This window comes from Solenopsis invicta, chromosome 9 (assembly GCF_016802725.1).
Source record: "Solenopsis invicta isolate M01_SB chromosome 9, UNIL_Sinv_3.0, whole genome shotgun sequence".
Taxonomy (NCBI): domain Eukaryota; kingdom Metazoa; phylum Arthropoda; class Insecta; order Hymenoptera; family Formicidae; genus Solenopsis; species Solenopsis invicta.
Window position 1 is genome coordinate 5,277,946 of NC_052672.1, and position 21,997 is coordinate 5,299,942.

A 21,997-nucleotide genomic window follows, 5' to 3' on the forward strand; every position below is an offset into this window, starting at 1 on the left:
CCAAGTCGTATTATCCGGCTCGCGTAAAGAAGCACACCGTGCGATTTCTTGTCGCAATTTAGGACCCTACGCGAAGGAAATGTCTGTTTAATAACTCTTCGATGCTACTTCCTGATCGCTAAAACTTACATGATTAATATCAGTTTAAAGCTCACAATTTCAATTAACACTTAATGCATCATCTTGGGACATTTGTTCTGCGCGTTACCATTGATTTTTGGAATACTGTTGTCGACTACAATTGTCGACTATAACTAGTTAGATATAACATTTGTATACAATTCCTTGTTTAATACACAACCATACAAATTATTTTTTAATGATGTTAAAGTGTACGAAGTCACTTAATAATTTTTATATATCCGTAAAAGAGTTGGATTATTTAAAAAGAAATCTACCCAATAAAATTTTTTTTTAATTTTTTAGAGAATGTAAAAAATGTTTTTTTAAAATTTAATTTTGTTTATTTTTTGTTCTTTAAATGTTAATTATAGTTAGAAACTCGATTTTTTAACTTTTTGACTAAATTTACAAAAATCTACGTAACGAGCACTTTAAGATTTTATGCACAATGAAATTGTTTCCTATAAAAAATGAATTGAATAAAAAATGAGGTTACAAAAACTAGTCGATAATATATATAATATAATAGTCTGTTATGTCAATTAATAAATTTGATTGAAATCAATTAAATGGCGAATTTTGTTAATCATTAATGAACTGTGAAAAACGTATAAAACCCGAAAAAATCAAATAAATCCCAATAAAGCTCTGAAAATTCACTGGACTGATCTTTAAAAAAAATTGGATCTTTAAATTTTGGTAAAAATGTGATGAAATTTAATGATAAACGCGACTCCTGGGTAGTAGGGGTTCGAAAAACAAAAATGTGTACTAAATACTAATTTTGTATCTGAAATTAATATTATATATTTACTTTAGGCGTAGGAGTGCGGTGCCTGGTGATAAAGTTGTTTAGCGATTATATCAATGTAAACACTTCAACATCGTTTCATCGTTTCACATTTCGCCGCTGCGCAAACAACGAGCTCTCTTCCAGGTGGTAGTTAAGACTAGCTGCATCATTTGCAAACCAAATAGAACTGGGGTCAAGGAGCGGATGTTGAATTTCTCGGACGGAAGCTTATCTTACCGATGCCGCCCCTTGACGCGTACGATCTTACGGCTGCGTTAGCGGGATAGCGGAAAATTACTCTCCCGCAGCATCCGCTTTACGAGTATCGTATTTCATGGGGAGCGTTACGGAATGGAATGTTATATAATCGTCATGTAATCAGTGCCAATATACAGATGGAAGGAAGGATGAAACAAAGGGGATTGTAGCGTAGCGCGCAGCGAGGATTACCTAAGATCAAACCGCGACTTTTCTATAGTTTCTCTATTGCTTCTAACGATATCGCAATTTGGATGAATGGGAGAGAAAGAGAGTTCATGTATTTTCCGTCTAATTGACTCGGCTGAAATAACTCGAGAGTTGAAAATAGCCGTTTCTGAAATACATTATGTTTCGATAGTTTTCTATGACTACTCGCGTAGTTAACGTGGATAGGACTCTACATAGGCCGTACATCTGACACACACACACACACACACACACACACACACACACACACACGCGCGCGCGCGCGCGCGCGCGCGCGCGCTTCGCAGCAGCCAGTTTCTCGTAGAGCGGGGAGGACTTTTATCATTTTTACCCGATCAGCCGCATTCCGCGGGCGAGCTCGAGCCGCTTCACACGGGGAGACTCCTTGCGGTCGGCGCAGCGGAACTTATCTCGTCGACGTCGTCGCGGCCGGATAACCGCGAGTGTTACGACATCGCACACGTGATATTCCCACCCCGCGTTCGGGAGGGAGATATGACGAGCGATCGCTCGAGTGCAATCAACGGCGCTAACGAGGTACGACCTTGGTTCCGCGTATCGCCGACTGATCGACGTCTAACGCGACCCGCGGGTAAGACGATTTCTCTCGTGCGTCAGTTGGATTTTTCCGCGCTTTAAACTCTCGCGATCTTTTTCGAGCGAAGCTCGTGCGAGTTGAAATGAGCTGGTTTTTTTTCAAAGCTTTTCGCGCGCGACAAGACGTTCGACGATAATTTTGCAGGTATCATCGGAGATTTCAAATCTTGCTTTAATTTTTCCTATTTGACTCTCTCGCGAGTCAAGGGTAAGACGTCTCGAAGAATGTTGAAGCTGTGGAATGCGGGCCCTGGCGATAGCGCGATATATAAGTCGAGTCGGAGATGTTGCCGCGGCGCGACCTCGGGACGAAGAAATCTCGGTGTTTACGGAAAGCTGCCTTTTCCTACGCGCGCGTGGAACTTGATCGCAAAGAGACGCACAAAGAGGCATCGCATCGGCGCGAGTCAAGGATTTCGCGAAAGCACGCGCACTCTCGTCGCGAAAGTTACGCTATGCAGATTCCACCTCGTGCGCGCGACCCTGAAGCGGTGCGCGGCATCCAAATGCCTGCTTAAGAGAGCTCGTCTTCTTCGTCGTGCCTTTGTTCGAGCGTGACATCCGTGAAGAATCGGAAGCTGGAAGGAGGGGTTTTAAGGCCAGGGGTCAAGCGAAGCGTGCGCCGCGCCGCGCCGCGCCGCATCGCGCCGCGTGGAAAACGAGCTTGCCTATAAAATTACCATTCCGGTGCCATTCGACGTTCCCCTAGCGACCCATCGTCGTCCACCTCATTCTCTTTCCCCTCGTAAGCGAGCGAGCGAGAGAGAGAGAGAGAGAGAGAGAGGCTTTATTTATTTAACTGTGATCCTCGGGCGACCGTGATCGTCCCGCGAGGGAATAAGACGATCACAGATCAATCGGGCGATCACGATTCCGAGATTTTTCCCCCGGCTCGGTCGACGATGCTTTTGTGCATGTGCATGCTTGTAACGCACATATCTCCCTCGTAATATATCTCGTAATAATATCTCCGTAATACATGCAATCCTTTATGCACCGCCGAACTTTTAGGAGATGTTGGGAAGATTATATAGTTTCACCGTAGTTACTTACGTTTTAACTAATAATTTTCTGAAAGTTATTTGCTACGGGATTATGTAAAGTTTAATATGTATTGCATAGACATGGAGCGATAGCGCTTTTGTAAATTGCCGTCTGTGCCATTTGTAGCGAAAAAGGGTTAAGTGGAACTTCGTCCAGATCGTACAGTGTAACGATCGTGTGACTTCATCTCATCAGCTCGTCGCGGGGCTGACTCCTTTAGTTGTTTCATCACAGCAATAAGAGTAATCGATCCGTTTCATTGATGTCACGATCGCGTGACTATGTGCCAAACCGGCTCTTTACATGTTAGGAACGTGTATCTTTAATCGCGAGGTATGCCCGCGTCAGCTGTAATTACAGTGAAAGGAACAGAGATATAACTTTGTGAGCTTAATATAACATTCCAATAATTCTTTGTCCGTTGTCGTCGTGTGTGATCGATGATATCTAAGTAGGAAAACACGAGTGACAGCCCAATTATCGGGCCATTACAAAGTTAACGTCAATTCCGCGCCGCATCCCATGCTAAATTATGCAGCGGTTATTAAAGAAAATAACGAGGTACGATTTGTCATTTTTAGTGAATAAATTATTATAAAACGTATAGAAAGACGCGAAGCTCGTAGCTCTGTAGTATAATGCAAACACGACTCCCAAGAAAGAGAGTTTCCAACGTCAATTATATATTTATTAAGTACAAGAGCCGTCATTAGTTTGTCATTCAGTTTTATTTAATTTTCTAACAGCGACGACGTTCTCCGCCAACGATTCTCAAATACATTTGGTACACTCGTTCTGTTAGTGGCAGTCCTTTAACGGCGTCACGTAATAAGTTACTATTCCGCTGTGACGTTCACAATTACGCTCAATTATGCATTCGTGAGCGTCGTAAAAGCTTCGCTATGAGACACCATCAATCGGATAGTGACACGCGCGCACGCACGCACGCACGCACACACGCGCGCGTCCCCTGTCACGTGTAGGGAGACAAAACAACCGCTACGCGGTACTCGACGCACTTTTTCTCCCGACGAGCCGCAAACCGACCGCGTATCAAGTGCCTGCGTGCGTGCGTGCGTGCGTGCGTGCGTGCGTTGCGTTGCGTAACGCGGCACGCACGTCGCAGTCTTGCGACACAATGGCGCTAACGAGCGATGATCGACCCACGGGGCTTTTGTAAGTATCCGCTTGATTCGCGGCAACGCATTTAACTCCGCCAGTCGTCATTCTCAGCCTCGACGAGGCCCCTTCCTCTCCCATTCGTTTCCGACGGAACCACGCTCGTGTATCCGATCGTAACGATGAGGAAGCGCGCGCGGCGAAACGATCCTCGGCTGTCCAATGCTATCGCGCTTTAAATGCCTCCAAGCCTGTCTCGGAAATAGAGAATAGTCATTGTCGCTGACACGCTTGTGGTGATATACGCGCATTTCGAGGTGCGAGAGTATGGGTAAGTGCAAGCCTCCTCTCGCCTTTTTCAAGGAAAGAGAATTGTGCGGCTAACAATGAGCAGAATCCGTATCGTGAAAAGCGGCGAGATTTACGTCCTCGCGCGTCCGCTTCCAGGCCAGGCCAGGCCAGGCCAGGCGTCTCTTTAGCGCTTTCGCGCGCGCCGCGTAACGACCAGGCCACCTCGCGCCTACTGAAACAGGTCCGCCGCCGCCACCGCGCCGCGGTATCTCGAGAACAGATCTCACGGGTATTAACCTGGGACCGAGATATGATTTCAGGATCCGTGGGATCGCCAAACGGCCGCGACGCGCGTTACTCGTAAATTCGCTCGCGCTCCCAGCGCGTGTCCCCTCGGATGATATTAGAAAGGCTGGCCTCTCTCGCGCTGCGGGGCACTCGCTTGCTGCACGTCGCGTCCGTTCCCGCGAGCGCGATGCGCACGTGTGCCAGAGCCATAGATATATATACACGCGATCACGAAGAGGTCACGACGCCACACTCGTCATCGAGATGACACACGCGGGACGCCCGCGAGAGACTCCTCGTCTGCCTCGCCTCCCTTCCCATCCTCTCGCCTCTCGCTGACTGGATTTTATGATACGGAGATCGAGAGCCGCGATTTATTCGCGCTCCGATCTGCTCCGGATCGTTCCACGCACTCGCAACGCGTCTCAAGTTTAAAAAGATATCCGTTTGTTAAAGAGGAAATTTATCACGGTTTGTGGGATAATCGCGCGTTCCACTTCGAACGCCTCCGATAGAACGAATCGAAAATAAAAGGCCGTTATAATTATCAAGTCCATATTCATTATACGTTTAGTACTTTCAACATCGATTCGTACCCGGGTAATTACGCCGTGCTAGCCGCCATTGCTCCAACGATATGCAATTAATCTCCCGTCAAAACCAGTCTTGTAGAACAGCTAGGCTCGAGTATCTTACTTTCTACACGCTCGCGCACAGCTACCTGCAGTAAAATTAGATACATTATCTTCCGTGTATTTTTCGAACGTCCAGTTTCACAAAACAGCACGGTGCATTCGACACTACATGTCGTCCGCGAATAACTATGTAATAAGTAACGCGACGTGTCACTTATATGCAAATGTCAGCCTCTTCCTAAGCGGTAGCGCGTGATATTATCCACTAAACGCGCAAATAAAATGAAAAAAACATTAAGTACAGGAAACAATTTAAAATAGGATAAAAAATTACGTATGATACGAGTCTAGATTATACGAGAGGATCGACTAAACAGGTCGTTGGTTTTCTAGACTTCGCATCCGTGCGAGGATGTCTCTGCCGTTGCATTATTAATTTTTGGTGAAACGAGAGACGGCTGAGAGACAATTTAAACTGTAGTGGATTCAATCGTGATCCCTCTCGCCCAGTTCTCGCGCTCGCGATTAACGCGTGGAATCCAAGTTTCTCGGTTGAGACTTGGAGATATCCGGCGGACGTCTGACGACCTTCCTCTCGTGCTCGTGAACTCGACCGACCAATTATTGTTTATTGCCGGACGAACGACAGTTCTTGCGCGCCTGCCCACTGTAAGGATCGTGGTTAATCGCGCTGCTCGAACTACGCCAATTAAGTTAATACCCGCTTTAAGAATCTGGGGACTGTAATGGTCAGGCGTCGGATACATCTGTCGCAGAATAAGGATACGGCGAAATGTCTCATGACCCACATGTCAAGTCCTTTGTTGTAGTGGCGTTAACAGTATTAACAGCAGGGTTTGAAAAAAATCGTGTTTTTTTTTAAATCATTTATGTGTTTGTATTTTTCAATTTATTATAAAAAATTTGCTATTTAATTTATATAATTCTATCAAATTAATTTTAATTTAATGTATTAATGAGAAGACGCACATATATTTATATAAAGAGTAGTTAAATTGATCAGTTTTTGGTCCTGATCATTTTTTATTTAATTAATGTTTTGACAAAAATGGATTCCATCGTGTATGAGATCTTGAAATGTTCGTAACGTATAATAGATATTTGGAAAAAAAATAAAAAAATCAATTTTTAATTAATATTTATTAATAATTTGAAGAATTATAATTAATATGAAGGATAAAAATTAAAACAAAAATAAAATTAAACAATTTTTTCTTAATTCTTTACAAAAATCTAAAACAAGAAAGATTTTATTGGGTAGATTTTTGTAGGTAATTTTTTTTAAATGGCTCCAATCCAATAAAATCGACCAGGTTTTATTGACTTGGACCTACCTCAAACTCTGGTTAACTGCAGTTACCAGGTATTCGATAAAATGACATGTATTATGAAACGTTATATTCCGAAGAACCTCAACGCTGAATTCCTTGCCAGATTAAAAATTCGCGTTTCAAGCCTCGTAGAGGCAAGCTGTCGATGGGTTATATCCTGCGTCAAGTAAGAAGAGTCATGGACGCAGGATGCATCTAAATTCAAGAAGAGTAGAAAAGGAAGAAAGAGTCACGGGAGGAGAGGACGTTGTTGCGCAAGATTGTGCAATCGGTTAACGAGCAGCGAATGCAACTGGAACGAATTTCTCCGTTGGTAGCGACGCTAGTCCGCCGTCGCACTCGTTGCACAATGGATTTGCATCCAAGAGATAGATAGGCAGAATAAGATGATGGAGGAGAGAGCAGCAGCAGCAGCAGCAGCAACAGCAGCAGCAGCAGCAGCAGCAGCAGCAACAGCAGCAGCAGCCGCGCCGCTAACAACTCGCCGATGAGATGGCGACGCGCGTCGTTTCTCTCCGTGCTTAGATATCCGCTAATTTCTTTAATTACCGCCGTGGTCGGGCGTAATTAATGGCGGCCGGGGAGTAAGTCGCTCCGGTTTCCGCGTTGCGGACTATGTAATGAGGTAAACTCCTCCATCGACTATTTGCCGCTCGAGGCTGGAGAGCTGCTCGAGAGCTGAAGCAGGCTGACGCGGAAATTGCGAGGCTCGCGCAAAAGAGACGAGCGTGTACCTTGGTTGTTTTCTCAGCGAGACGCACGTTCGATAACGAGGATCCGTGTAACAATGTGTCCCGCGGCCTGGTGCTCCGCCGCGGTATTAGGAGCAATCGTTCCGGAGCGATTCCGCGCGCGGCGTGGAATTATTAATGAACGTTGGGCGTTACAATCGTGACGTCTCGACGGCAGCCTCGTTAAATCGTGAGTTGTATTCTGTACCGCGGTAATCACCGTGGCCGCGCGCGAACTTGTCTATTTGTACGATTTATTTTATATGCGCGCCTGCATGATTAGAAGTTGTCCGAGCATTATCCTGTGCGAGGTGCGTGCCGAGAGCGCGCGCTCCTAACTGCGACGACCCAGGAAACACACAGCGGTCGCGCACAATGTCGCTTGGTGTGTGCCAATGTCGATGACCCTCGAAGGTAGTAGAAGTGAGGAGGTGGATGGCACAGGAGCGCGAGATAGAACGAGAAAGCGGGAGAAAGAAAATACACAAGAGAGAATAAAGCGAGAGCGACGATGTTTAGAGGAAGAGGCAAATCCTGCCGAAGGAGGAGGAGGGCGGGCGCGCAGCGGGACGGAGAAAGAAGGTTCGTTCTGGCTGGTCATATGAAGCGGGGTCGTCGGACCGATCGACCAGCCAGCCGGCCGGTCGGCCGACCGGCATGTTTAGCACTTGGGAGATCTAATGGATGCCTCAAAGGACGCGTCGATGACGACGGCGGCGACGGCGGCGGCGGCAGTTACCTATCTCGCGTAACGCCGGCGTCAGTGCCGATTTCCTGGTGCGGCTTCGCGCCACGGGGCAACCGGCGCGCCTGACCCCTGAGGGGTCGTTGATCCGCGCTACGTGGTACATGCAGTTTTAATGGGCCCGCGGGGAGATTTGAGAGACGCGCCACGCTCCGTAAATCCGTGCGCTCGTGGGAACGGGACTTTCCTTCCCGATCGAAATTATACAGACGGAATCTCGAGGGACAATTGGATACGATGATACAGGGAATTCGATATTCGATTCAATATTTCGATGAAACGCATCGTCACAATCCGCGCATCTCGTCAACGCATCGGCGAATCGAATTTAATTTAGCTTCGCGCGCGCGCGCCGCCGCCGCCGCCGCGCTGCACCGAGTCGCTGCGCTAAAGCAATTTCTGCTCGAGCCATCAGATAACTCTGAACCGCTCATTGTGTCGGGCGTAGCTGCGGTCTATAATTCTTACCGCCCGGGGACACGTCAGAGTTTCTACGATAACGCATGTATGTACATACCGCGCGCTTTCTTGTATCTTAATTACGTTTCGACAATAAAATCGGCTGGTGTTTCCCAGGAACTGTCCGAGTCGATTTTTGTCCCCGCGACGTTAGGCACGCAAGAAAGAAAGAAAGGCGAGAGAGGAGATCCTTGCGCGAGATAGCGAGAGCGCTCGCCAAGGAGCGCGCACATAGTCGTTCGCCGCGGCGCGGCGGTTGCACCTGTGACCGTGCGACGCGTGCGTATGTATGTGAGCGCAGAGCAGCGACATAATCTCTCCGGAGAGACGCTTTAATATGCGCGTCTCGAGTCATACGCACCCATACGAAGCACTCGCGAGAGACGCTACGGAGAAAGTATGTACTTTCTACAGCATCCGCGGGGACTACCGCGTTAAGTCGTTGTCGAGACGCTTCCGTTTACGCGACTCGAAAGGGTTTGGCACGCGAGAGTCAATTTCCGCGTATTCTCGATGAAATGAAAACTGACTTTTTCCATAACGGACGTATCGATGCGCCGAGTGGCATGTGATTTCCATTCGATTGTTCTCTCTTCCACGACGATCGAATCGACGCCGAGTCGCGATACGGGCTTAAGATTTGCACTGACACGAAAAATATCGGTGAGAAACGGTACTCGCAAATAATAACTACCATGCCGCTGCTTAAGAGAAGCAAACATCGTGAAAGTATTGTTGTGTCACTAAATATTAAGCGTAAGGTACTTGTAGCCCGACGCAGCCAGCGGTAGTTGGAAAGTAAGCGATTAAGGGCCCGTGTTCCCTCCGACAGGAAGATCGATCTGGACCGATTTAGGTCGGCGCTGCGAACAAGGTAAACAGGAAAAAGGGTCAGTCGGATCGGAAAGTCGCGCGCGAGAGCCGAGACTTTATATATATATATATATCTTTCTCGCTCGAAATTCTCCGACGCGCAAAACCATTAAAACGAAATCGGGTAGGAGAGTCCGTGACATGCGATTCGTCGCGATTCGTACGTATTCCGCGCGTTTCTTTGATCACGGAAGCACGACAACGAAACGATCGAGCTTCCTTCGAGCTGGCGGCGGCGGCGGCGACGGGGTCGACTCTTCGTGGTTCGGGGAGCTCGTAAAGCACTCGCCATGGCGCTGATGTTTTCGCGGAAGGAAGAGGAGAGGAGAGGGAATGCCAGGACTTCGGCCACCGGTAGGCTTGACTCCTGGGGCGTAAAATTAGGCCTTCACCACCGCGGACGCGAACGGTAGTTTCCTCTCTTCTCTCTTCTGGGTTTCCTTCCCCTTCTCGGAAGAGGCCTCGGGTTTCCCCGGGGGTCGTAAGTGCGCGCGCGCGAATCAGACCTCCTCGGAGAGGCCGCTTTCTTGCCGCGCGCAGGTATGCCGGCGGACGCTTGATGATGTTAACGTCGCAAAAAGGGCCCCGAGTTGCTAGAGATCCATCTTCGCTTCTTACGGAAGCCACGGGATGTCGTTAAAAATCGGTAAATATAGCAGCGCGGAGAGTGATGCGGCGACTTCTCGAGATGGAGAGTCCGCGAGAGTAGCTCGCGAGCGATTCAGATGAGGGGCATGGTAAGGGAGCGCGGGATTAGCCCTCTTTCTCGGTCCCCCATACTGTACGCAATCCAGTTTTGCACCGGGAGTAAATCCCTCGTCGCGATCCGGATCTAATGCGATACGTGCGCGAACGTAATCGCAGCTTCTGGAACACTGCACGCGGTATTCACCTTGCGTTCGCTCGTGACTTACAACAAATACCTCGCGTGTGATGGAATTTTCGATATCGTCAATGAATTGTAATGAAACGCGAACTGTTGCTTTTCGGGAAGAAACTATGGGATACGCTCGCAGCGGCCGAGCGACCGATGCTAATGATAGACGCGCGCGCGAGAAACGCGAATACGAAGGGGGAAGCCGGTAGTCTCGCGATGATGTTTTGCTAGCCGTGGGTCATCCTTAAAAGCGAGGGCTCTCTCTCTCCCCCATCCTTAAAGCCGGCGGGCTTAAACGCGCTCTCGGCTACCGGCTCGGCCGTATCTTCGTGCTGGGCATGGGCAGGAGGCGGCGGAGATGAGGGGGCGTTTCGCAGCCCCGCGTCCGCGCTGCGCTCGTGAAAAGCAGTCGTGGAGGATCACGGGTGCCATTAGCTACGCGCTGGTCTTTAAGCCGCTGGCGCGCCGGCCGGCTGGCACATCAAAAAGGGAGTTTACTAAATTAAAGACTTTACAGACTATTGAGCACCGCTCGTTCCGCGCTGCGTTTTTCGCGGCGCGCCGCGCGGCGGAGTCGCGCCGCCGTGGCCGCCACCGCCGCCGCCGCCGCCGCCGCCGCCGCCGCCGCCCCGTCGTCGCGCGATCTTTGATCCGCGGCGGTAAATTCTTTCGATAGCACGGTCAGTCGTGCCCGATCGCTTCCCGCCGTTAATTTCGCTTCGGATGATACCCCCGCCGCGGAATCGCAAGCTCGACTCCTCGTCGATAATACGTTCCGGAATCCGTTCCTTACGTTCCGCGAGGAATGCGTCGAAACGTAATAACCGCGCTGCCTTCCCTCGTTAGTTAACGAACCGCTTTAGCCGGGATCGGAATGGAAAGGCGTGATGGCGCGTATCTTATTCGAGAGTACCTCTTATCACATGCATTATCCATTCCGCGATAGTTCGTTAATTACGGCGAGTAACTTAATTGTCGTTGGTGAACCACGTCTTCCTGTGCCGCGAGCAAGCGATTTGCGAAAGTATTAATGTGCAAGATTTGATTTCTTACGTCGCATGCACGTCGCATGCAAAATCGATAAAGTGTGTTTGGAATTAGAGACGGTTGAAATATTGCACTTTGCGAACGAGAAATTGCGGAGTGCGCGGCGGCGGCGGCGGTTCGCTTCCGACGATTTCTCCGCGGAAATGCAAAGTAACGTCGCGAGCAGGGAGCGAGCCGCACGACCAACGCATTAATTCCCACATCGGGGCAGAACCCTGCGGGAATGTTCCGCGCGTTCGAAGCAGCGGTCGACAAACTTGTAACATAGGAAAACATCGTGCTCTCGTGGGGAAGCACATATCCCCGATAAGATCTGCGGTATGCCCGGGTTGATTGAAATTACATTCCCCGGAATGGAATGTTTGCTGTAGCGGAAAGTAATGTAGTTTTTCTCAGCTTTTCAAGGCGCTCGACGATGTGCGACGACACTTTGCTGCGTGGCATCATGTGTATCGTATTATTAAAGATGCTCCCAAAGATTAGCACGCAGAACCAATTTGCCGCGGATTCGCCGCGTCGACCGTTTCCTGAGAGAACTGAGCGCCATTTTCAACTCCCCGTGATCCAACCGGGGATTTGTAGACTCAGGCAAATTTTCTATTTTAGAAAAAGTCTATTTCAAAATCGATCATGTACAAAAAAAAGTGCTTACATTGAAAAGTGCTGTAATTTGAATTGAAATGTAGTTTGATTCAATCAAACATCGAATCACGGAGTGTCATAAAACTAAATAGTCGATGCAACTAAATTTGCTTTGTATTTTTGATCTTTTGTTTCATTAATATTGTCATTGAATTAACGAGAGATTTTTAATTAGACTGATGCTATTGATTTAATAGTATTTTTTTCTCAACTTAACTATTAACATCTCTAAACGCCATATTGAACTAATGGAACATAAAACAGATCTAAATTTCTGAAATTTTGTTTATTTTCGGCACGAGGTCGATCGACTGGGACTACATTAATGTCTACATATAAATTGTGGATAAAGATTTTTAAATCTATGAAGACACTAGAACACTAGTGTGCTAGAAAAAATCGCGTTTGATTGGTAAAACAAAATGACTTTATAATCTCTGTAATGAAAAGAGCTTGAAGAAGCTCACGCTTGACTACTCTTTCGTGGGATTTCTGCGCGGACGACGACGACGACGATGGCGGCGGCAGTGGTGATGATGGTGGTGGTGGTGGTGGTGTACTTGGTCAAGGTTAATGACGCCTGTGTATTTAGCCGTGACCTTGGCAGAGGCTCGAGATGGAAACCCCGACCTGTCCGATCAGTACTCTCGTCGAGCCCTCGGCGCATCCTTTCTGCCTATTATGACCGCGTGACTTTCCTCGGATTTCACCCATCCGAGTTGCAAAGTGGTCGTCGCATGCGGGGAACCAGACGAAGGCTAATGACGGCGGGAGTGTTGCATCGCGAGTTGCAACACTCCCTTCGGGAAGGATGCCGCGGAAAGAAATCGGGTTAACCTCTCGAGCCTCTCGTGCCTGCACCTGTAATAGATCACGGGAGTTTTCACTCCGCGCGGCAGATGCGGCTTAATGAGAGAGAAAGACCTGGTAGAACGAACTTCTCTGGGAACCTCTCGAGATCCGCGACGCGTGTTGATAAACAGTTTGGAATAATCTATGCGTAATTAAGCCTTCTGGAGGCAAGCTGCCTTTGCAACGCGTAAAAATTCGCTTAATAATAAAGCAATCTAAATTTTTTTGTTTTTTGTATAAAATATGGTTAATAATACGTACATTTATATATCTACGATGGAAATGGTATTGTGACGAACATTAGCATTACATCGACCTTAACATTGCTTGCAATAAAGCGGCTCGCCAATTAATAGATTGGTACTTAACACCAATCGTAACCGAGCGCTATTACTCGCACGCGAACGTAATCTTGCGACGTTCAATCGGGTTATTGGCCGCTGTAACGAGGTGCAATCTTAATCTCGCTCGAACGAATTATGTGTTGACCCTATTAATGACACAAATAGTCGATGCTATCGAAGGTCTTCGGCATGAATCGGTTGCAGCTTGCCTGGCGTTAAATTACATCTGCAGATTGCACGAGAGATGCATGTGAGCGCTAATAAAAGCTGTAATCTTTTACTAATCGACCACTCTCGATTGCATTATGTCGAATTTGTAGCATTCGCTGATTAGAATTTTCTGTCGACCAATCGTCGTAATAGCATTTTTGCATCTCCGGGAAAAGTTTCGAAATTTTAAGGGAACAGCGATACTGCGCGCGAGTCGTTCGCGAAACACGAGTCTCTTCGAGCCAAAGTCGTCTTGGAGAGCCTCCATGCGTGGCAACAAAGGGCTTCATTACCAGCGTCTCATCTTCGCCGATCTCGTCATTACGTTCCACTCGGCTCCGAAGCCGGCAAAGGTAACGTGATGACGAGGATATTTTCGCGAGATCGATACCGCGGCGCATAAAAAAAAAAGGGAAATCGTTTTTCGATTTTCACATGTGCCAATGCAACGCGGATTTCCGTTTGTTAATTTCGACTGTCTGAATTGATTGTTAAGGGGTTACAGGACCTTAGCGAATCGAAAAATACATGGTTGGAACATTTGTGATTAGTTAACATGTATTGCATATCCTAAATAATCCACATCATTTTTTGTTTTAATTTATAATGATTAAAAAAAAAGTTAGAAAGTAACGTACATCTTACGTGCAAATTTAACACAAAAAATGTAACATTGACACAGTTTAAGAACAAAGTGTGAAATCATATTTCTTCAATAAAATAAACATTTATATTATATAGGTTTATTTTTAAAGCAGAACTATATGATTTATCTATATCTCTTTAAATAAAAATTTTACATGGTAATTGAAAAATATCAAATTTTTCGATTCGACTAGAATCCTATAATTCTTTGATAGAATAATGCGAGAAATCTGAAAATTTAATTATCTTTTCTGATCTTGAGAATAGAAAACAATTTTCTTTTTTTTTATCTAAGAGAAACTCCTTTTTTCAAATAAAATCGCACGCTGGTAAATCATGTAAGGTTTTTCAAGATTATGTACTTTCATCTTAAAAATGATCTTTATCGTATAAAGGTACGATTCGGCATCGCATGATCTAAAATTTCGACGGCCGACACCTGTGCGCGTCTGTAAGGGATTTTGTAAGCATAAAATTTACAGTGCTAATCAGATGGCAGCTGCAAAAGACAGGTGGAGAATCGAATCGCAGCTTCGAAATTTATGCAAGCCGACCGACTTCCACTCGCTAGATTAGCGCAGTGTCCCGCCTTGCAGCTGCGTCCCCGTCCACAGCATAAAAAGCACCATGATCCAAGATTATATTTTAAGAATTATACACCTGCCGATTAGGGAAGCTACTTGGAATCGCTGTGTTTCATTACACTTAGAAAAAAAAATTTGTCGATAAACTAAAATATTTAGTCCGACACGTGCAACTAAATATTGAATTGGTTTAATTGAATCTTGGTTAAAAAAATTTGAATGGTTGACACGAATAAACTACATCTTTTTTTGTGCAACTAAATAACTGTTGCATCAATCCAATATTTAGTTGATCGAATTTGATTAATTATTATTTTAGTTATTAAAAAAATTTTTTCTAAATGTATTTTACATCCGAAATAATAACGCGTAAAATGAAAAATTGGACCGAATAGAAAATAGATACGCATTATTCGGACTTGTGATTACATAGAAATCAATTAAATTACAAATTTAATTGTTACTTATTGTAAATTATAAATCTGCATTTAATTTGTTATGATAATCTTGCAAGTAAATACAAGTGTATGGCAGCGGATGCGTTGGCGAACAAATTTGCCGCGAATGCGTGCGAAACGAATGGCAATTAACAGTTTTCTTCACTGCTGTCGTTTCTCGCAAGCTCGCGACTCCCCGCGATTTCCTCGGCCATGCCGATCCGATTGCTCCGAAGGAGCAGCGGAGATTCCGTCTTTAATCGAAGCGGCGAGAAGAAGCGTCTCTTCGGCGAACGAATTACTACGGAGATCGTAATAATCGGCGGTTTTAACCCGGGCTTCCGTTCGCCACGGCTTGGAGCGCGGCAGGGCGTGCTAATCTTCAGGTGCGACGGGGCCATTAGGCGACGCTATTGCGATAATGATAATCCCGCCGCCGTCACCGTCGTTGTCAACATTGTCATGCCGGATTTACAGTTGCGGCCATTAAACGGCGACGGAGATTGGACGAGCGCCCCTTCTTCTCGGAACGCGGTTTCTTATTCACCGCCGATGATATCCCGATTCGCTACGGTTTATCACTCGCCGCGACAGCTTTTCGCGGAAGTGAATCTCTCCCTCCCATGGGGTAGGGAGAGGGGGAGGGACTTTGATAGGACGACTCAAGGCCGTCGTTCGCGCGGAGTTTAGCGACTTCTCTCTCTCGCGTCATCGTGATGATTATGCCTTTCGCGACGTGCGAGGAGTTGCGATACGCGATACGATCGCCGGATGTAACGGTTCCCGAACGTGTTTTCCTGATTAAACGCGTGCATATGTATATATATATATATTTCTACGATGTGGAAACTGGTATAGATAGATAGACGAGCTCGCTCGGCGATGAAATCGATACGATCTCCGCGATCGTGTCTCATGGAACGCGACATTTCCAGATATCGTTTGCGTTTCAGTTATCTCGCTTTCGAAAAAATTCTGCCTAATTACATTCCTCTTAACGCGTTGAATCGCATACATATCGGGAAATGCGCGCGAGTCGCAGCTAGTGAAGATCAATGCGTCCCTCCGAGCGGAGAAGTCGTCACGCGGAACGGAAAAACTCGCGAGATAGCGACTGTTGGATATTAGATTGCTAATTGAGCAATGAGGAAATCTCGAAATCGCGAGGCGATCGTTGACCCTCATCCGCTGCCGTCGTGCATGATAATCGGCGCGATCGTAAAATATGTCGCGTGTGCTTCTCGTTGTCCAGCGGAGAGACACATTAGCTTTGCTTTGTAACAAACAATAATTAGAACGTATAGCAGATAACAACTCGGTCCAACAGAGAATGATTACTTGCTCTTAGTTGCGCTCGCATTTGCCAACCTACGTAGTAATGGGTGATCAGTGACTCTCCACCTACGATCGTGATTTTCGTCCTGATGCATCGTCCTGATTCCCTCCGTCCTTTCCTTCGTTCTATTACTAATTGTCAAAATCTTTTTGGTTCCTCTATTATTTTTATCTTTTTCAATTTTTTTTATAGACAATAGGAAATATTTTATATTTATGTTAAAATTCGTTCTTGTTAAAATATTTGTGTTGAATTTTTAATATATCCAAGAGTTTGATATTCAACATTTCTTAGTGTTAAAATAACACTGTTTATGGATAAATAAACAAATAATGTAAAAATAATGTAGTTTTGATACATAAATTTTAAGATAAATGAAATGTATGTATTATAAATGTTAATTTTACTGAAGAAATATGTTTCCACACTCTTGTTGAAGTATTATATTTTTTGTGTTAATTTTTTACAATATTTATGTTGTTTTTTAATATATTTATGTGTTAAATCAATTAACATGAAAATTTGAGTGTTTGGGGCATGCGATATACGTTAAATTTTCCAACTGTGTATAGAATATTTTGTGAATATGTGAATATAAGTAATGATACAATATCAAAATAACATTTCATTAACCGAAAACGAGAAATTATCAAATTGGCACTTTTGGCGGTTCTAATATTTAGATCTACGATAATAAAAACTCGCAGGGAAAATGATACACAGGAAAATTTGTGTTAAATTTAACATATATTATTGCATGTTCCGAATGGTCCATTCAAATTTTGCGTTAATTTAACGTAAGATGAATATGCTAGAAAGTAACATAAATATTATATTATGTATAAAGTTATTGCAAAAAACGCAACACTTTGAAACAATTTGAAAACAGCGTGGGAGAATATTTCTTCAATAAAATTAATATCTGTAATGCCGATACGTCCGTTTTATTCATTTATTTTGGAAAAAATTTATGTTTCAAAACTATTATACATTATTTTTATATTATTTCTTCACTTACCCATAAATTAAATAATATTTATTTTGACATTAAGAAATAATGTATATCAATTTAAGACAAAATATTCAAATAACACAATTACATTATTTTAAAAAAATTTAATACAAAAATTTTAATAAGCACTGTTTTTAGAAATACAAACTGTTTTCTACTATGTATATATAGCGAACTTTCTTCGCATAAAATTTACAACAACCTTTAACTCTAACACTAATTTAAAAATTTTCCGCCTAATGAATTTCTTGATAATTAATTTCTAGCTCTCGCGCACGACGCGACGCGCAGTAGCGCTGCTTGGACAAAAAGTCCACGAGGAGAGTGAGAGCAGAAATACTGACGCGGCATTCCGACTTCCATCCCATTCCCGATCATTGCGCTCTGTGGGATACCGCCGGGTGATACAATGGCCACTAATGATGCTTACTTTGACGCCTGTCGAGCGGTCCTTTCGTGCCACATCTATCCCTTGACCCGGTGACCATCTCTCACCGGTTAGACTCGTCGCCTTTAACGGACCTCCGAAAAATATTTTGCCTCCCGAGGGCCGTGTGTGTCCCTTCCTTTCTCTCTTTCTCTTAAGCGAACACACTTTCCCATCTTCGGACATAATGTATGACCGACGCTTCCCACGCAAACGTTCTGTCTCGCATGCACATTGATTTTCCTCTCACTCGCTGCATATAGATATATCGCCAATCTTTCCTGTAGTTACGCGCGCTTTTATAAAGGATGCCAACGAATAATCTCTCTCGTGTCGTTTGGAAATTATAATGTATGTATCTGTATACGTCTTGCGTCAAACAAAACAACTCGAGTCAAAGTTTTACTCTTACTTCCGACCTCAATTAGATCTTAAATAGACGTTTCTTAATATTATTTATGGATTATTGACTATAAGAATATTGTCGAGAGTCTTAAAAGGTATTGCTGAAAACCTCTTTTTAATTTCAAAAGAAAATTTTCCAATAACTACCACTTCGAGGCACAAGGTAGAAGTTCAATTCCCATGATAACTTATTATCATCCTCTAGAATCTGTTCGTTCTAGAAGTAAGATTGAAAATAGGAAAAAATTTTGAGTTTCTCTCTTCTCTCTCTCTCTCATTTTCGACCTCAATTAAAATTTTACGCTTATTTTGATACTCTAGACATTCAAATAGACCTCCTTTAATGCTGATATTTACGGCCTATTGACTATAAGAGGGTCTGTGAAGAGCCTTAAGAGGTTTTGCTTTTTAATCTCAAAGTGGGAAACTTTCCGATAATACCATTATACGGCACAAAGTAGGAGTTAAGTTCGCATGATTATAACCTGTTATAATTCTCTAGAAACTGTACTCGTTCTAAAACTAAGATAAAGCAGGAGAAGAAAAATTGCGACTTAGAGAAGGTAGGAAAATGGGCGTCGCGTTCCTGACCGTTATCGGCGCTAAAGCTCTCCGTTTCCGAGGAATGCGCGCGGCACTTCCTTGAGCGGCAAGCTCTTTACGTAATAAACGCACAAGTGCTTTCACTACCGCTGCTCGAATTTAGGCCCGTGAGCATAGGTGCATTGCCCCAGCGAGTTCACTTTCTAGTGGCTGTTAGATCGTCGGATTACAACGGGTTCGCGCTCGCGTGGGATAGCATTTCGAGCGTTCCCTCGACTTACGCTCGTCAAACGTTCATTCGTATCGACGTGCGTACTCTCTAAATCGGAATCAGTGTATTATTCACTGAATGAAAGTGAATAGTTTTATTTCAGTGCTGCACTCATAGCTACGTCAATCAGTGATATGTGCACTGTTCCTTTTCAGTAATAGTACACCGATTTCGATCAGTGAGAGTACTCCCTCTCTTCAGAATTACTAAAAGACAGTGAATAGTCACTGATCACAGTTATAAGTTATAGCAGATTAGTAAGATTCCACTGATTCAGATTTAGAGATTGAAAACAACCGACTCTTCAAGTTTTGATTTTTTATTGTCTTTACCGTATCCATGTCGTAAAAAGCGAAATCCTCGCTTGATGAAGTCGCGTGATCTCGAGGAAATTAGAACGATCGAGGCTCTCTAGTCTCCAGAAGACACGTTCCATTATCTAACGGCTATGCTTAAAATGCAATAATTTCGAGTTGCGCGAATTGTGCGCGTAACTCTCTCGGCGCTTGCGCAATCTCGTGTGACATTAAAGTTGATAACGGTATTATTACGTGTCGTTCGTGCTATTACACGCGCGAGATATCGTTTCAGTAAAAATCCGCGGCTGCACCGCGCTACATTTTACATCGCGATGATTCTATCGTGTTTCATATTACAGACATGCGCTGGATATACATATACACGTACACGTACATGTACGTAGCATGCATATATGTAGGACGTCCTCATTCGATCGCATAATTGGTGGCAAGGTTTCGCAATTGAATCGCGAGATTCGATATCGCAATCAATCGCAACATCGCCGTTACGTTATACGCGGAAGCGTTTAATTCCGCGGATCAATCTCGGACTCCGGTTCGCGATCGCAATTCGTCAGCCTATTTGAATCTACGATGGCGAGAAAAAAGTCCGTTTCGATCTTTTATCAGCCCATTGCAAATCTCGTTGCTTCGTATGCGTTACGCGACACGCGAGTCAAAATTTCACTTTTGCTTCCAGTTATTTTCTTAGAATTTTTACACCTCTATGTATTTTTGATACTTTGAACACTCAAATACACCTGTTTTGAACCTATTGATTACAATAAAGAGATTCCTCGTGGAGAATCTGAATAGGTTTCAAGAGGTTTTAAGAAAACCTCTTTCTAACTTCAAAGTGGGAAATTTTTCAGTAACTACCTCATCATTTTAATGCTCGAGGTAAAAGCTCAAAAAATGTAATTGAGGTCGAAAGTAGAAATAAAATTTCGACTCGGGAAATCACGGATGTGTAGTGGCCGTAGTGTTTTAGTGCAGTAGAGTACAAAAACGTAACTTTTCCGCGAAAATCGCTCAGCGTGGCGCGTTCTCTGTAATCAGGAGAGCATAAGGGAGGGACGAAGCGCGTTATTAACAGAAAAAAGTGAAAGCAACTGATCGTTTTGCGGGTGTACGACTTCCTTGTGTGATATTGTGTTATTTGCTCTTGTTGCTTCTAGCCTCTCTATTAGCGATGTTGCCTGGTGGAAATAAATTACAGCAATCGATGATGGTACACGAGCATACACACTAATCGTTCATAAAGTCGTAATTACGCCTAAAGTTATGAAATTCAATTATTCTCGGCGAGACTGAAAGGTCCGCATAGCGCAATCAAAGTTTTAATGAACGTGCGCCGCGATGAAGATGATCGCAGATTTATTAAATTACAAAAATTTGCTTTAATGCGATTATTTATTTCTGAAAGATTTCGAATTTAAATCACAAATATTACCACTGTATTTTATACGTTTATCACGTTGCGTTTTGTTTCTCGAATATTAAAGATGTGTGAATAGCATGAATTCGAATCGAATCAAATCGACGGAGATTCGATTCGTTTTGAAAGATTCAAATTTGAATAGTTTGAGAATTTCGAATCATTGATGATCAATTTTGAATCGATTATCTATTTTGATTATTTTAATTATATCTCCAGCGTGACCAATTTTGTATTAGTGCTTACAAATTTTTATCTATCTGTTTATTGATTTCCAAAACTTATCATTTTTATCATTTAAATTTTATAAACAATTAAAAAATTCGTTTACATAATATACAATCGCTTCTGATTAGATTTGAATCAACATTTCAAAGGTTTATGTTACGATTTTATAGAATTTATTGTAGATCAAAATTTAAAATTTGTTTTATTATATTTTTCTAATAAATTGCAATAAAATATTATTCGATTGTTTGCAATATTATAATTTGTATATATAATATCTTCAATGTTCATTTATTATTATAATATCTCCTTTACTTGTCTAGTATTTATTATAAATCTTTACTTAGTATATCATTTTTTGTAATTATTTTTTAAAATTCTTGCGATTAATTTTCTCATTTATTAAAAAAAACCTGTCATTAAAAATATTTTACATTTAAATAAATATGTAATATAAGTCCCGAAAAGTTTGATTCGATCTTATAAATGCTTGATTCACATACTTCAATTGGATATACCGTCGCTGGTATATCGATTTCTATTTCTATTTTTCTTTTCCAACGTAATATAAGTAACGTAATATAATGATGTACTCGTTATTTTGAGTATCTGTAAAATTTAAGTACAATTCTCTTATTGGTTTGAAAGTTATTTAAGTTATTTTTTGTTTGCTTTTGATTCTTATGTAAAATCATATTTTATAGTACGTATTTACAATTTTGATGAAAAAGTGTGATGAATTATGCAAATCAAATTTTTTAAATGTACTAATAAAATTTGTATAAATATTCGTATAAAAAAATTTATTTGAATTTATTTATTTAAAAATTATTTACTGGAACTGCAGCAAACAATCATTTCCGTTATATAAGCGATTGTAAA

The 21,997-nt window shown here is 43.5% G+C and overlaps 1 protein-coding gene across 1 annotated transcript in view; it reads left to right on the plus strand.

Annotated features, from left to right (window-relative positions):
* The window catches only part of LOC105194251 (death-associated protein kinase related), a 147,844-nt gene that overhangs the window by 82,535 nt on the left and 43,312 nt on the right, over positions 1–21,997 (plus strand). The gene's annotated exons all lie outside the window — the stretch shown is intronic.